Raw genomic sequence first — 16,661 nt, forward strand, 5'->3', positions numbered from 1 at the left:
CTCCAGCAGCAAGCCGCAAGGCAGCCTGCACTTGCAGAGAGGAGGCTAATGCTACCTGTTCGGTTTGTGCTGGATGGTTTTCTGGGGGTTGGTTTACATTTCTTTTTTAAGGAAGTGTTTATCTTCTGACAGTTTTCTATTTGTTTTATTTACATTTTTATTTACATACAGTTTATCTACTCTGCTGAAGATCTCTTACTCCCACCGATCTCCTTGGGTTTTTTGCTAGGGGAAGAATTAATCCAGAAAGTGGAGATTGATGAGACTTCCTTTTCCCGTATCTGCCACTAATTCAGAGGGCACACTCCCCTTGTTCCCTCACAACTTTACAAGCATTGTTTGCAAAGTGCTGTTCTCTCTGATATGTCTTTTAACATCTGGTTTTCTCCCCTGAAGTTTCCCTCTTCTATTTCACATCCTGATTCTCTTAAAAACACATCCTAATCTCCAGGCAGCTCCAACTGCCAATTTACATTTCTGAGTCTTTTTTTCAGTAAGGTACTTGCTTCTGTGCCTGTCTTCAGACTGGGAGACGTACCTATGCAGTTTGGAGATCAAAGCAAGCGCAACTCCTGGATCTGTGCCCAGGCTAACCTGAGGAAAGGGGTAGGAGAGCTGCCCCATCCACACCTTGACTCCTCCAGTGCCATGCAACAGATTAATAAATCATGATTTTCATCACAAAACCCTGGCTGGCTCTTTGTCACCATGATATTTATTGATGGTCCCACTCATTCTGTTATTATTCTGTTATTATTATAGCTTCTATCAATGTATTTATTGTACATAATCAGGTTTACTACTGTGGAGCTCTGGGATTATCTCACGAAATGGTTAAAAAACCAAGGGTGTTACACTGGTCCTTGTCCTCTGGTACCAGAACACAAGCTAGGGGATGCAATAGTTACCACTTGACCTATTTCATCCCTACTGTGCCAGGAGAGGCATTGCACTGTGGGAACCTCCCCATGTTCCTCCACAGCAAAATCACAAAACATTTCATTTTTCTGAACACTCCTTCTGTGTGTTTATTGTTTACTGGTCTTACAGACTCCAGCAAGCTTCCTGCTTCCCGTGTTTGACACAGGACTTATTAGGGATTTTTTTGTGCTTTCTCTAAGTTTCTCCAACTCTTCTGGCCTTCCTTATTGCATTTTTCCCTATAACGTGCCTGGGTTTATGAGCCTTTCTACTTTTCTCATTTGTCAGGCCCAAGCTATTTGAAGGATGCTTTCTTGCTTTTAGTAATATGTTTTACCTGCTATTTAGCCATCTCAGCTTCCTTCTGTTTTTTTCTCAAGGTGATTTTTTTTTGATAAATGGGATACATTTCCTGTGGGATTCCATCACTGTGTCTTTAAATAGTCTTTATGTTACTTGCTATGATTTAACTCTTTTAGCCTCTTCTAGCTTCTCCTTTTTGAAATTAAGTATGACAGCAGTGGATGTTTTAGCTTTTGCTGCTTCTGCAAGAATGCTCAATCTAAAAGCATTGTGCCCCCCGCGGCAGAGTGAGCCTTTGACAATAATACTATGAACCGCGTGCAGTTCAGTGGCCTGGCTTTCAGGAGCTGCTTTTGCTCTTGTGGCTTCCTTGACTGGCCGCTCCATAAAGTGGTCACTGATGGTGTCTCAAAGAGCAGACTCAACACTATACCCTGATATGACATTTAGCCAAGCTACAAAGGGGTCACAGAAATTGTTCATCCTTATTGTGTTTGCTGCCCTGAAGAGCAGTCTGTTCTTGCAGAATGTCACAGTCACCATCCCCGTCCTGGTCAGTCAATGGATAATTTAGTCCTAATGTAGCATTTTTCCTATTGAGGCCTACAACTTATATCTGAGTTGCCGACAGTAGCTCCTTGACCCTCCCCCTTCCCTCTCTGAAGGTTCCAGTGGGCCTGGTATGTCAATACTGTGGCTTATAGCTATTTCTCAGGCATTTATACACAAACACATGACCTATTGCTCTTGTTTCCTACTTCTCTGCAGCCTGCTTAAATGACACTTTCTTAGCACCAACTATTGATTACTTTTCTTGACTGATTGCTGCCGATTTCTGCCCTGACCTTTAATTTAAGGACAAGAATTGTTATGATTTCACCTCTTGGAGAATGTATCATCTCAGAGCACACCTGGTTTCTAGAATGAACTAGTTTTGACTTAGATCCTTAGGCTACCAAGATGTTTTAATGTGTCCTGTAGGCTCAGTCCAGTTTTGACAAAGTTTGCATCGTAACTCCTGGGGACATCAGGGCTAGCTGCATCTTGTCCTGCATGCATTGCTTGTACAGATCACATCTCAAAATCTTCTCTCACCTCCTCTTTAAAAGGGAAAGGGGCAAAGAGCAGAGCTCTCACCAAACTGCTTTGTTCTTATGAAAGACCACTGCATATGCTTATATTCTCATGCACCCACTGATAATAAACTTGTATCACACAGCCAGATCTAAGAGAGCACTATGAAGTGACATTTAGGCTGTGAAGCCTTAATTTAGGCACCACAATGATTAGAGTGTTTTAATATCATAATAACTGATAAATAGACTATGTGTCAGACATTTCATTCCCTTTTAATCAAAACTCCTAGTCTGCTAAATTAATCACCCCCTTGGGGTACAGTAGCAGATTTCCAATTTAGTCATAGAGCATCATTAATAATGAAAAGTTCTGGAGGCAAATTCTTCTATTCATGTTCCTTTGTATGATCCAGCAGGTTTAAAGAGACAAGACAGAGAAGGTAGAATACATCAACACCTTCCAGCAATCAAAATAAACAAACATAATTTTTGATGTCAATCTTCTAATGACTCTCCTCCTTGAATATTAAGAATATCACAAAACACAGAAGGCCAGCCAGAGGAGTTTTGATTTTACCCAAATGGTATTAACAAAACCAAAGCTAAAATGCATGAGAAATGGAGAGCAATGCTGCATTTTGAACAGCTCCTCTATTGTGGCACCATAAATTTCATCTCTTTAAATTGGCTAATTTCAGAATAAAACTGTTTCTGAGCAAGCATTCTTTATCTGGTATGTCTTGATTTTTCTCACAAAAAAAAAAAATCACTGAAAACATTTTTTCTGCTCTTCTGCCAAATCTTAAATTTCTGCACAGAGAAGAAATTTATGCCCCACCCACTAATGGATGTGCTTCATTTTCTGTTCAAGTGTTGTCTAACTACATATATAAATTTTTGACATATTTGATGATAATGGTATCTGGGGAGAATGAGTGGCATTGACTATACGTAGAGCTAAAGGCAGCACTAATTTTGCTGGGTTTTAGGGAAGCATTTTGCCTTGCCATCCGTGCTTGCATCCTGTAATCCATGCAGAATGGCAGGCTGACTCTGAGCTGGCGAAACCTTCTCAGGACACAGGTCAAGCTACATTTTTAAGTGTCCACTCATTTCTTCCTATCTGCTCTGTTGTGTGCAGCAGGGGTACAGGTATTTGGGAGTAAGTCCATGTAGCCATCCTTTGCCATTCCCACAGTGCCATACCTTTATCTTTCGGCACTTCCGCTAGAATCAACACAGGGAGAACAGAGGTTTAGGTAGCCACCAGCTACCCTGGATTTACAAGCTGACAGTCTCCAAACACTTTGTTGTTTGCAGCACATACTGGGCTATCACATTTAGTACCAAAAAAGTAAGGCACATTCACCTTGCTTGCGCTTGGATGTCGACCAAAGTAAATATATTGCTGATTCAAACAGTCACAGCTACAATTGTTAGCACAGCAAGTATCTCCATATATCTATATCTGTATCTCAGTTGTCTGTGTTGAGAGTTCATCTAATCCTGAGGCGCTGCTTAACTTTATGCCCCGTGAATAAGAGGCAGGCCTGTGCTACGTAAGCAGGAGAGCTCTAGCTATAGGAACAAAGAGCTGATTAGAAGATTTCTTTCTGTTCCTGGGGCTTGGAGGAGTTTCTCTAGGTGCATGAAGCTTTCAGATAAAACCCTTCTGCAAATCACTCTGGTGTGCTGACAGCCCATACCACTCCTGTCCCTCCTCCACTGGGAGAGCCATAAAAGTCCAAGGCCAGAGACTGCTGCTGAACCAACAAGCAGGAAGGATTTACGGCTGACAGTAACATCTGACCTCATCAAACTCCACTCTGGGCCGTTTATCACTCCTCTGTAGGAAAGCAAAAGCATTAGGATTGGGGGATCAGGGGAGAAGGAAGGAAGAGAGAGGGAATCACAGTCACTTTAGCTCCACTAAAAGGTACAGAAAAAACCACCAGCAATACAGACAAGTGCCTAAATGCCCTTGAAAGCCAGTGTCTCAGGAAAAAACCCTAGACATTAAGTGAAATGGATTTAAAACAAATGCTGAAATTTATCAAATAGCTGAGTAACCTCTTGTCTCTAAAGCTATACAGCAAAGAATAAGGATCTGCCTATGATAAAAAGTAAGAACATCTGCCGTAGCAGGCAAGAGCATGCAAAAGAGATGCTCAAAAAGCCTTTCTGTTGAGTGGCAGTCACAGAGAAGTTGAGTAACGTGCCATTGTCCTGGGGGACAGAGCAGGCAGAGCCTTGCAGTTGGACACAGTACAGGAAAGCCTGTCTGCACCCTGGCTTAGCCTCACTGCCACGGTGGTGGTAACAACCCAGCAGACACATAAGTGAGGAGGCATCTTGAACTATGGTGTTTCAGCATCTGACCTGCTAGCAAATAACACATTCAGACAACATATATGCAGCCAGGCTGGCTGGCTCAGGGTGGGCAGGAAGTAACTGAGCGCCTGCACTGGACTGACCACAGAGTCTCTTACTGGTGTAAGACATAAATTACAAAGGACAACCAGTGGGAGAGTTGGACTGTGTCCTGCAAGAGGCATAGAACAGAAAGATCTTGAAGCAACAGCTTGGAGGAAGTTGAGAGGTCTGATCACCTGAGCCTCTTGAGGAACATTTCTTAACATTTGCCCCACCAGTGACGCATGCACCTTGGCTTCTCTTCCTTTCCTCTGTATTTTTGAAAAGCATACACTAAGAGAGCCAACGAAAGGTTCTTTAAGGGCAGGAGCAGAATATCTCTGCATACAGGGAGCAACGAAGGAGAATGAAGACTTCATAAAAAAAACTTTCACAATTTTTTTTCAGTCTCTCCTTCCAAATTTCAAGCCCTCCCAATGATGCATTTAGACAGATGCCTAAGAGGAGCGGCACTCCGAGCCACTACTGGCTTCTAAAAATCCCAGCTTTATGTTTTATCAGAGCAATCTGAGGCTGAGATGCACCTTCATTTTGCCTGAAGGTAACTGCTGAGAAGAGGATCGTGGGAGTACTTACCAGCCGTCCAAACCACACATATAGGCTTAATTAAGACAGCTGGGACTCCAGTGGCTATTTATACTATCAGGAGATCGAGATGTTCTACATTGTAGCCACCCCGTTCTCCTCATATCAGCAATTTCTGGTGAACCAATGTCTAATGTCAAGGTGCGAATCCCCTGACATTAACAGTGAAATCACAAGTTCTCAAAGAATCCCAAAGGGCTGAGGATGGACAACACAATTTCTACTTCACAGCTGATTCACTCAGTGCCATAAGTAAACAAAGACCAATGCAATACTGACATAACACAGCAAATTCATGTGTGGCCGTAATAGGCAGGAAATATGTGAAGATTATGGTTTAAGAAATACAGCATGGAAATAAAAAACAATGTAAAAGAAAGGCAAATATAAGCAATCGAGAACAAGGAGTATTCCCCCAAAACCACTCACAGAAAGTAACTGATTAGAGGAGAAACATAGGTTATGTAAGCACAATAATTAAATGTCAGAAAGAATTTCAACATCTGCAGATGGAAATCTCTACTAAACACTGGCTTGAGGATGAAGGATTGCACTCAAGCTACCAGATAACTCCTTTATTGTCTTAAATTTTACATTGTTAGCAGATGTTTTTATAAATAAACAATCTTAGAAATTATCTTAATAAGGTATAATATATATGGGGCACCAAGGCACTGAAGTCATTCCTGCTGACTTTCTGCTCACAGAAAACCTAACACGTTTCTTGTACCCCCAATATTTTCTGTATCTGTTACTTCTGTGTAACCTAACAAACTCAGTTGACTTAAGCTTTGGCTACTCTTATTCACCAAACTACTACTAATGATTTTTACCTATTCTGTCACTGGCCTACAGCAGCCAATGCTTTTCATCAGGTTCTTTAAAGTCAAAGAGCATTTATGAGTGAAAAAGGGTTTTATTTTTCTTTGAGAAAAGTTTATTTGGAGTTTGAAAAGCAAATATAAAATAATCGTCCCTAAACCTGAAAGCTGTCCAGTTAGAAACAGCAGGTTGAGAGAAGCAGTTTGTAATTCTCATATGCTGATTCTTCCCCATGGATCTGGTGAGGCTATGTCCTCAATGACCCAACACAGCCCTGTCTCTGAGGGAGGAAAACCCATGGCAATGCAGGGTCTGAGGAGGGTGCAGCACAACAAACACACCCTGGCTTCTCGAGACCTATTTAGATGATAAAGAAGAATGAGACTGAGGCTTCAGAGCTGCAGCTTCCAGAAAGCACCATCATTAAAAAAGAACAAAAAAAAAGATGACCAAAATTTCTGAAAAAAGCACTCTTTCCCTCAAATATGTTATTTATTTAAAAAAAAAAAAAAGAAGATATTTTCCATCAAAAGTCAGCATTGGCTGACTTTTCAGTAATCCTAGCACCAGACAAATTACAACATTCCTCACTACAGCTTTCCAACCCAGTAATCCTACAAAGAACTGTGCAATCAGAATTTTAAATGCCCTGGGAACTTAGTTAATACCAGATGGTATCCAGCTATATTCATCATTATAATTTCCTAATATTATATTAACATTTACTAGTTTAGCACTCGAATCATCCAGCACGACACTGCTAAAATGTATGTCCTGCACTCAGTACCATGCAGAACAGTTTTGCCTCTCTCTCCTTGGCTGTCATTTCTTCAAGTTTTTAATAATCTTGATCTTTTAACATTTTATGGCCTTATGAAAAGTGCAGGCTTCCACATATAATATTGTCTTTCCAGTTACAGTCACAGAATTAGATCAATCTATAGGCACTTCTGCCTTTTCAATAGTTCCCACGTTCTTAAGAGTATGAAAATGAAAATGTTACTTCCTTTCAGATTAAGTAAAATATGGTGCATGAATAGAGTGTGCATTTTCTGCATTGGAGAATGATCAGGGCTGCCAATTTGCTTATGTTGTTCTCCTTCCCAACACTGCAGTAGAAAACATGCTGGAAATCACTGACTGTACCACTCTCTCTATCCTCCATGTGCAAGTTTATGGCACTTATGGTAAATACGTCTTATCCAACTTCACATCAAGGGTAATGCATTAAGTTATACTTGGTTGCAAAGAGTTACAGTGATAAATTCTTTTTACAGTGGATTTTTTTTTTTTATCATATCACATATGTTTTCAAACTTCTTTGGTGCACATTTTCCTTGGACGAGTTCTACATTTTATTTAGTGTTCAGCTCTGTTTGGCAATAAAAAGCAGTTTCATCTCCTACTCTTCCCACCTTGTGCCTCCAGTGTGTGGATATAATCGATTCAAAACTTGAAGAGCTGACCTAATCCCTGCTCTCCCAAGAAATGAGACCCTTTCCAAGGGAGAAAAAGAATCAGCTTGCCAAGCAGCATTTTCTTGGCTTTCAAACAACTAGTGCAGTATTTTGAACAGTTAAACTGTTCCCTTTTCACTGTGGTATGAAATAAATAGCTTGCGAATAAACACTGAGGCACATGCTCATTTAAACCACAAGACAGTACCCAACATCTATAGTGCAAGGCATTCCTATTTCCCTGTACATACTGCAAATTTTCCATATTTTCTCTTCCAACAATATCCATTCATTGTCACTAGCAAAGCAGCAATACTTAGCACTCCCTCCTTGAAATGATGCTCTTTAAGAGGGGACCCTCTGAACACACAATACTTGGTGGCCCATCTTTGCCCTCCCACTTTATTTATTCCAGGCACGCTACTCTTATACAGCAACCTCCCAGGTCAGTGGAATTATATTGAATGTATATCATGCTAAGACTCTTCTTCATGTGATTTCTCATAAGATCAGGTATTTATCTGCATACCCAGACTATCTAAATCTAACATCAACAACAGAAAACACTTTGAAACAACTATTAAACCTTGTGCTCCAGGATGTAAGTTGTTCCAATTACAGCTCAGCAGAAGACTTATGTGGGAGTAGATGGTCATCATTAACATCTGTTTACAGCACAGGTTTTAACCCTTCCACTGCTACTGCTGGTTCTGCCTACTGCTGGAAACCAGCTGGGCTTTGGGTTTGATCCAGTCTGGCAGTTCCTGGGAGTCTGCATATTTGGATAAACTGTGAGCTAGCCCAGTTAGCCCAGTTAGAGCATAATGTGATTTATATTCTCATTGGAAATGCCATTGTTCCTCCTTCAATTATCCTTCTGCCCTTCTTTGCCTTTCTTCATTCCCAGCATGAAACTAAGAGGTGCATAAGTGGTACCGCTGTGCACAAGACTGGCACATGAAGAAACTGTGGTCTCTGCCAGCCTGATAACCCACAGGTCAGATGCTTTGCTGGGCTACATTGCTGTCCTGCTTGGGATGTCAATTTACTTAGCGGATGACGTGCCTCCACAATGCTATCTCTAAAAGAAGATGCATAGTTTAGCCCCACAAAGACAACATCGAGGCTGGAAGATGCTTCTGTGATGAACCAGTCTCATGTCTTACAGATAATTTCACTTGGTAACTCTTAGATCATGGGGAAGCAATGTACAGAAGATGGCTTTGAAAGCGTGTAACAGTTCCTAAAATACCATTCTCAAAACCACCATTAATTAAAAAGAAAATTGACAAAAGAGTATCGCATCAATTTTTTCTCTGAAATGGGGTTATCAATAATGCATCATTTGTGTTAAGGGAATGGATGCAAAAGCACACAGGTAAATGGCTACAGTAATTTACTGTGGTTCCTTATTGCAAGGCAGGCTAAATATACTTTTTGAGATATTTTTTTTTCCCTGCAAGTAAGCATCTTTGCTATTGTGCCTACTATGCATTAACTTGGGCAGTTTGGCTCAATCTCCCATGACACAAGGAAGCGACCAGCCTGCCGTACGTACCCCTACATATTAAGGAGAACTTTTGCCAGTTCTGTGTTGACATCATGAGACATGAATGGCAGCATTTTCAGCATGTCCATGCAACTTAGGAGCCTAACTACCATTTTCAAAATTGAAGTAGGTAGATAGGTGCTTCAAGATCAGAAGAATTAAACTGCAAGAGTGCCATCTAGCTCAACTCTCACTGAAAAGAGCAACAACACCTGGATATTCAATAAATTTCACAGGAACCTACAGCCTGTGTGCCTTGAGATCCATGCAAGTAAGATGTTTATGAGGATCTAAACCCATGATAGCTCTCAAAATGGCACACTTAGGGTCCAAAATTCCTTAGTAATTGCAGAAAATATGTTCCAGAAACCACGGGAATGCAGGACTTAAGACATTTTCGTCTGTAGCCTCCTTGCAATGGATAGCAGTGGCAACAGCTGGGGCCTGATGTCATATCAGTATTTTACTGCCCTTTTGCATGCAATGTATTTTTGGTCTGGTAAAAGGAACAAAGACTGTATCAGAGCAAAAGGCAGTATTATGAAGACAGACTGTTTATACTAACGGTGTTCCAAGTTTGCATAGTCGATGTCTTCTGCATCTTCAATTTCACCTCCAAAAGCCTCCTGAGATTCTTTACCTCTGTATCGGGCATCCTGTGTATCGTGGTGAAGGATGACCACCTCTCCTCATTCAAACCCACTCAGGCTCTCTCTTGGACAGCACTTAGCTGTGCTTACCATTATTCTAGGTCCCCAAATTCTGGTCAAAAATAAAATGTTACAGTTTGCTAAAAATCAGGAGAAGAAAAGAAAACTTGGGGGAAGCTGGTGGCAGACTTGCCCTGACAAGGGTAACAAATTCCAAATCAAGTTCCTGCGCTGTCAGTCTGTCCTGGGCTTCCCCTGTGTGGCAGGTACCAGCTTCTACAGAGCAAGTTTATTTCTATTTCTCTTGCAGTCTTCCACTAGCATAAAAACCCCCCAAGCACCAGTTTGGCTGGAGGGCAACAGAAAAACCAGCTGGGTAACCCACTCTTGATGACATTCATCGATACAAAAGACGAAGGTTTCAGTCCCTATTCTCCTGCACACCTGGTGAGTAACTTGAAGAGATCAGATAAGAGTAGAGGGGTTAATTAAGAAGCGGCAATTTGTATTATATGCCAGCGTGATCCACAGTCCACTGAAATCAATGGAAAGGATCCCTGTAGTTAATTCAAATTAATTAACCCAGCGATGATTGGCTCTTGAGTGCCGTATGCAGCAAGCTGGAAACCAGAAAAACAGTCATCTTTTATATAACTTTATGTAAGAGATTAAAAGCCAATATGGTCAGGACACATGAAATAGTATTTTCCACATGTTCTTAGAGTCACGTGTCCCTTTGCATGCTAAATTCCATCTGAAATACCCCAAACAATTAATATAAGCCACTGTGTTTTGCAAATTAATTAAAAAATAAACATGCCTCCTTTCTTTTAGACACGAAGGAAAGCACATATCACTAAAAAAAACAATTCTCATCAAAGAAAATCTGTAGTAACAGGAATGGGGAAGCAGAACTTAAACTTGACATTTTGAAAAAATATTTTTCAATGCACAATTTAAAAATAGCACAGCAGTGTCTAAACATAAAGCAGCCGCAAGCATGAGTAGTGTGGCTTAAAAAGTGCCTTTCCTGCTAACCGAAGAACCCTGATCTGCACGCTAAATTGTTGCAATGATGCTTGTAATTCATAATCGAGTGATGAGAACTAATAGTGTTGCACTGAGCCTTATTCTCAGCAAGAGCTCTCAGGCTGCTCCCATCCCACAGCACAGTTGATCTTGATCACAGTTACTCCCATGTCCCATCCTTTCCCCTTAAAACCTCTGGGTCCTTCCACCCTAGGCAATCAAAACTTTATTCTCCACCAAAAAACTGCTACTGAAGAGAACACAAACTATACTGTTGCATCCTATAAAATGGCGTATGAAATAAAAACTTGTAGTTCAGAACTGCTGAGAAGACTTCCTTAAGCATGGGCACCGTTCAGGATTATCCACTGGATTTCCCAGCCGGTCAGATGCATGATGTGTACTACGCTGGGGACAAACCATCCGTGCCCTGACTGTCAAAGCCAGCAGTCCTGCATCCCCCTTTTAACTCTATGTTAATATTTGTAAATTGGTAAATAGATTTTCCAAAGTGTCAAGCAACTAACAACTTAAAGAGGCTTATCTTTAAGCATCCAGAACTTGCAGCTGAAATTAATTCTCAAGAGGAGGACAGACACAATCCAAAGGATCTGGATATTTGCTAAAACCAAAATGATGTGTTGAAAAGACACAGTTTTCATGAACTCACTCTAGTAAACAAAATTCCATCGAAACTGGCTCAGCACCCTGCACTTTGTCAGCCTGGCTACTACCGAAAGCAGGATTTTCTGGTTACGTAGCTCTTGAGTGTCCCTCTCCCATGGAGGTCCCAGGACCAAGAAATTCAAAGTCTCTGAGAGTTTCCAGAGGGCTGTGCAGCTAATAAACATTCTGCATGTCTATAAACCCCCCGTCTATATCTTTTAAAGGAGATTGTGGAAACAAGCTTCATTTTTGTATTTTTTTCCTTTAACAAATATCACACAGTGGCAAAAACACTATGGGAGCTTTAAATCCAAATCAATGAGCAGTTATTACCTCCCCAAGGTCACTCCAACAGTTTTATTATCAGTGACACAGGAGCAAATGTTGCAAAAGCAATGTGGCAAAAGCCCCTATGTATTATGCTTCTGTGCATGGTCTGAAACTAAATTACTTTGGATATTGTGCCACTGATAGTTCTGATAATACGTTCTAAGACCAGGCTCGGGTCATATCACATCCATGGATTATGTATGGAACTGTCAAAATTTCCAGAAAACCTTCTGCTGCTTTGTGCACGCATCTGTGTGCTGGTAGCCAAGTCTGCGATATTATTTATAATTATAAAATGCCAACAAGTATAAACATGGGAAAGCATTTAGGATTTAGTCTTGCACATATTGAATAACAACATACATGGACTTCTAGCTGATCGTGACAGACCTTAAAAATATATACACTTTACATCTTGAAAAGCATAAAAAAGGGGAGGCAAAAATAGAAGAAAGTGAGTAGAATCCAATACATAGAGAAATGATGTAAGGTTCCTCCTATCTAACTAACATTATGTTTCCGGTGATCAACATCATGAGGGCTTGAGAAAATTTTCTCACTGCAGATCGCAAAATGCCGCACTAGTCAGAGGGAGGCAGCCAGCCTTTTCAGCCACAGCCTGGTATTCCTTCTGTGGATGACACGCGTTCCGCTGTTTCACTTGTACGTATACACGCAAATACACATGCATACACACAGCACCTGGGCTTGCAAACACACCAACCCCAAGCAAAAAAAGCTTTACACAGGTTTCTTTTGAGAGGCATGCCCAAACTGGATGGAAATATATCCAAGAGGACTAGAAGCAGCTTGATGGAAACATGCTGCTGGAGCTGAGCAGGGTTTATCTAGGCTGCTAAAGGCAGTAGGGTTGTTTTTCTCCTCTTAGCAAGTACCAGGGAGGCCTCAGTGACAGAGAGGAAATCCTTCTCTGGGAACAACTGAAAATCAACACTGAGACTTTCCCCCGGTTCTTGCCTGCGTAAAGATTTCTCTGCTCACCACTTTCTCCAAAGAACTTTATTATGTTTCTCCAGCTATTCTCTAATGCCAATAAGGGCAGTAAGCAGCTAGGAAGGTGCTTTTAGCACACAGAAAAACATAAGCTTTGACAACTCTTGTCTTGAAAAACAATAGCACCCTTCTTTGCAAATTAATTTTAATAACTGTGGCTAGTTTGCTGTGAGCTGAGTAGTTTTGCATGAACACACACAATTAAATTAATATGCAAATGTTCCCATTCCTCTAAGAATACCAAGAGGCATTCTTTACAGCGTGTGAGACAAGGAGGAGGAAAAGAAAAAAAATAGCAGCCCCCAAAAGAGTCTTGTTTAGGAGGGTGGGACGTCTTTTCTTTGGCTAAGCCACTGAAAGGGCATTCAAGCCTGACTGAAACAATGCTTGTTGATGAAGCAGAAATAAAGGAGGAAGAGGAGCCTTTGGAGATAAAGGAAAGAGGAAAAGACTGGAGCATCCCAAGTTGTTAAAAACTGACCTCAGCACGTCTAAATCTTCACAAAGGTGGCATTTACTGTGTCAGGCCTCACAAAGGTTCCCATTCTTCCCTCGCCTGCGGGGACCCCCTCTTTCTCCAGCCATGTTTGAGCAAGGGCCTCAGACAATTAGCGCAGACTCTGGCCCTTCACCCTTCAGCTGTCAATCACCTTCCCAAACAGATGGGCAGCAGAACAAGAAAAGATGGTTTCCAAGCGGCTTTGCCCTTCGGCTCATATCTATGCGCCGGGGGCCCCTGGGAATGGCGGCCTGGCTGGGAGGGTGTCGGACTCCCTGACAGCAGACACCTCTGCTACCCAGGGCACGGCTGCGCGCAGGCAGGGCTCTTTGTACCGCTGGAGCATGAGAGTGGGAGCACGGACGGGCTTCCCAGGAGCCTCCGTCCTCAGCCACAAAAGACCCTCTGGAAGCTGAGAGGCCAGAATGACTCAACAGTCGCTGCAAGTTATTACAGAAAAAGCAACCCTTTCACTCGGACACTCGCTCGCTGGCTTTGTAGCCCTGGACAAAAACAACCGCTACCCAGACAGTGGATATATCACAGGAGAGAGTGCGTGTGTGACAGAAAGATAGGTTAGAAAAGACTGGGAACATGGAGGCAAGTAGATAAAGATGTGCATCTCCAGGGAGGGGAGGGAAACAGATGGGACACAAAGGCGCTTCTGTACTGCTGCTGTTCTAAACACGGTGCCTTTCTCTGACCTCCCGTACCAGATTTAAGGGAACCAAGACCACTGGTAACGCTGCATGGGGAACAGGTGTGAAGCAAGGCCAGAGGACCAGGAGGGAAGACACGACTCCCGATTCCTCTCCCTCCAGCCTGCCCTGGCCTGGGAGCAAAGGAGAGGGAGGGATCATGGGATGAGCAGAAATGCACGGGCGGCAGTGCAAATCCAGCCTGGTAGGCAGGAAAGCACTCACTCCTCCTCTGAACAGCAATGGAAAAGCAAGTGGAGAAGGAAGAAAAGCCTGTTTTGAGGTAGGATGGGCAGGATGAGCCAGTACAAGTGTGAGGTCAACTGGGAAGGGCATGGCTCTGATCTGAAACAATAAACCCTCTATAGATGACTGGTCAGCGGGTCCCAAAGGATAATTAGGATAATTCTGCTCAGCCTCCTTGGCCAGGAAGGGAAACAAAGGGGCTAGAAAGCATCCGTCTTCAACTGCCTGGCATATTCTCCTTATGTCCTTGATTTGCACAAGTTTTGGAAGATCAGTGGTCTGCAACAAGTAGTATGCAGAGAGAAAATGGGGCTACATGCCTTACACCCACCCAGCACCGCTCGGGCAGTGTGACACAGCAAGGATGTCAAGCAGGGGTAACCCGGAGTCCCGAGGAGCTGTGACATCTAGCACGTTGTCACTTTCTCCATTTACTTTTTACACTGTCCTTTCAGGCATGAGAGTGCTGTGAAGGAAAGGAACCAAAATTCATCCAGAAGAATCTGACAGTCTAGTTTATTAGTTACACAAACAAGTGTTTTGCTAGAAACTGTACCCATTTCTTAAAATCTCATAAACAAAACCCCAGGGAGAGGATGCTATTTGTTAATGCCCTCTTCTTTTGTTAACGTGAGCCTGCCATCCCTCATTTTGAGGAGTCCAGTGCATCTGAGAATGAAAATAAACAGCTTCCCTCTCCCCCTAAAATCCTATGACTGGTTAAAATCTACATGAGATTTTAATAAAAAGGATCCAATTTTTTTTTTTTTTTTTATTTACCTTCTGGTTTTAAGTCTTTAAGAAACAAATTGCTATGCAGCTTTGCTGGCTAAAATAAATAAATCATTACATAAATCAATCAACAAATAAAGTGAACAAAAATAAACAAATAAATCATTTAAAAAGAAAAAAAAAAAAAAGCCTGACACTTTCACAGTCCCCAGCTCCCAGGAGCTGGCATAGTAAGGAGTGCACCAGATTGTGCCATGCTCTGAGAAACAATAGCAAAATTTATTAAGACTTTATGCATTATTGTTGCCTTTCTGCCGTTATTACTGAGCCTATTCTGCCTTTTTCCTTCCTTGCCCTGCACACACCATCTGCTAGTAAGTACCAGGAAAACAGGAAAAGGGTATTATTATTTGTAGCCGCAGCCTAAGGCTGCAGCATGTGAGCCACTGTACAAATTGAAAAGGTAAAGACAATCTATGCACTAGAAGGATCAGACATCAAAGAAGAGGTGGGTGAGAGAGCACACAGAAGCAGCCAAACCATCCCTTGGCCTCGGGGGTCTAGGCCTTGATGGCAGAGGTGATGCCCTTAATTTTAATCTCTTTGAGGAGTGCAAAGGGAAGAAGGATTTATGACACAAATAAAGAAATTACTATGAATAAAATGTCTGTCTGAACTACAGTGAAAAATGCCTGGCCCAGAGTTTTATTATGTTTTTGTTTAACCTCCTCACAGAAGGCAACGGGAAGGAACAGGGGAAGCCTCAGCCAACACCTCCGTACAGACAGCAGCAGGCAAACACAGGCCACAAACACGAGCTCAGTTCTCATTTTGAGTGGGGTCCGGAGTCCCAAAGGGATCTGCAGACACAGGCACAAGTTTTTTAATATGAATGTGCAGGTACTAGCAATATTACTTCACGGGCACCGAGGTCCCTCCTGCCCAAGACCAAATATTCCACCAAACCGCTGAGACTGAAGTAAATTGCTAGGAAATACACTATTTTCCTCCTCTTCTCAAAGTCTAGTTTCTGGGGAGCTTTCGGCCAAGAGCTGGAAGCCAAGAATCTAATTTAAGTATAACTCCCCTTTCCTGAGGAGGAACTGTCTGGAGATGCAACAGAGGTGCAACTCTCACAGGTGCTCAGTCTTCTCACACAAATAAGTAAAACACAAGCTGTGGTCTAGGCTCTGCTCCCCAGTTGTATACCAGAGATAGCATTTCTCTACTTCATGTGTTTACAGCTAGCCAGAAGCTTAAGTGCTTAATGAACTAAGTAAGGCAGGAGCTCCTGCTATTATTTAAATATGTTTTAAATACATTTCAGCCTGTTTGCTTCCCTTTATGATCATTGCCTGTTTTTCACTGGATACCCTCTGATTTTAGATGGCTGTGTCTATATATTGATCCCCTGCTGAGGAGCAGTTAATCAATTTTGAGAAGCTTTAGACCTTTGTAGTTCAGCCTGTTACTGAGCAGCATTTATTTTTCCGCTCTGAAAACGTGAATATCTTAGAAATTAAAAGCTGTGACCTGAGCCAGGTGAATTGACACAGAAACAAAAGCTGTAATAACAGAAAAACTGAGATACTCCTAGAATGGCTTTCTGAAAGCAAATGCTTGCTGTGAGGGCACTGGTAACAGTTTGTAG

This window comes from Aquila chrysaetos, chromosome 1 (genome assembly GCF_900496995.4).
Source record: "Aquila chrysaetos chrysaetos chromosome 1, bAquChr1.4, whole genome shotgun sequence".
NCBI classification, from domain to species: Eukaryota; Metazoa; Chordata; class Aves; order Accipitriformes; family Accipitridae; genus Aquila; species Aquila chrysaetos.